Source organism: Zalophus californianus, chromosome 3 (genome assembly GCF_009762305.2).
Source record: "Zalophus californianus isolate mZalCal1 chromosome 3, mZalCal1.pri.v2, whole genome shotgun sequence".
Lineage (NCBI taxonomy): Eukaryota > Metazoa > Chordata > Mammalia > Carnivora > Otariidae > Zalophus > Zalophus californianus.
Window position 1 is genome coordinate 150,844,060 of NC_045597.1, and position 1,239 is coordinate 150,845,298.

The window sequence follows — 1,239 nt, forward strand, 5'->3', positions numbered from 1 at the left end:
CTAGTCAGCACCATACTAGAGGTTCTAGCCAGTGTAATCAGACAAGAAAAAGAAATAAAACTGTTTATTCACAGACAACATAATTTTCTACATAGAAAATCCTGAGGTAGCTACAGAAAGGTTTCTAGAATAAGTGGGTTTAGTAAGGTCACAAGACACAAGATCAATCCACAAAATCAATCATATTTGCGTAGATTAGCAATGAACAATTGGAAAATAAAATAATAACCCAAAACTACCATTTACAATACCACCAAAACCCATAAAATATCTAGGCATAAATAGGTGCTAAGGTATGTATTGCCGAATAGGTGCAAAATATGTATGTGGAAAAATAGAAAATACTGATGACATAAGTAAAAAAGACCTAAGTAAATGGAAATATATACTGTGATCATGGACTTGAAGACTCAATATTAGTTATATGTCAATTCCTAATCTTGATCAGGATCTCTTCAATGCTATTCTAATCAAAATTCCAGTAGAGGTTTTGGTAGAGATCAACAATTGGTTTTAAAATATATATGGAAAAGCAAATAAGCTAGATATAGTCAAGACAATTTTAGTAAAGAAGAACAAAATTGGAGAACTCATCCTACCTGATTTCAAGTCTTGCTGTTGACCTACGGTAATCAAGACAGTGGACAATGGGACACAAGTAAGAGGTGTGGTGTTCTCTAATGAGCATGAAGCAGCTCTAGCTGTTAATTTCTGCAACTGCTTTTTGCCACTGATGATCGTTCTTCTCTTCCTGTGGGACCACGAGAGGGAAAGGATGCAGTCTGAGTGGTTTCTGAACAAAAAAAACAAAAACAAAAACAGTGTGGTACTGGAGAAAGTACAGATATTAAATCAATGGAATAAAATTGTCAGTAATAGATTCATATGTATATGAACAACTGATTTTTTATAAGGTTTTAAAGGCAATTCAGAATATAAATAGTTTTCAAAAAATAGTACCAGAACATTTGGATATACATAGCAAAAAAAAATGAAGATTGATCCATATTTCATGCCCATTATAAAAACTGACTCAAAATGCATTATAGGACTAAATGTAAAATCTCAAACTATTACACTTCTAGGAAAAAAATCAATAAATAGGACTTCATTAAAATTAAGACCTGCTCTTTGAAAGACATTGTGAAGAATAAAAAGATCAGTCATAAACTGGGAGAATATATTTGCAAATCACATATTTGACATAGGACTTATCTGGAATATAAAAGGACACTCAAA

At 32.0% G+C, this 1,239-nt stretch overlaps 1 pseudogene; it reads left to right on the top strand.

The window, feature by feature from the left end:
* Positions 1 to 653: 653 nt before the first annotated feature.
* On the top strand, positions 654 to 789 carry LOC113921041 (annotated as a pseudogene).
* The last annotated feature ends 450 nt before the right edge of the window (positions 790 to 1,239 follow it).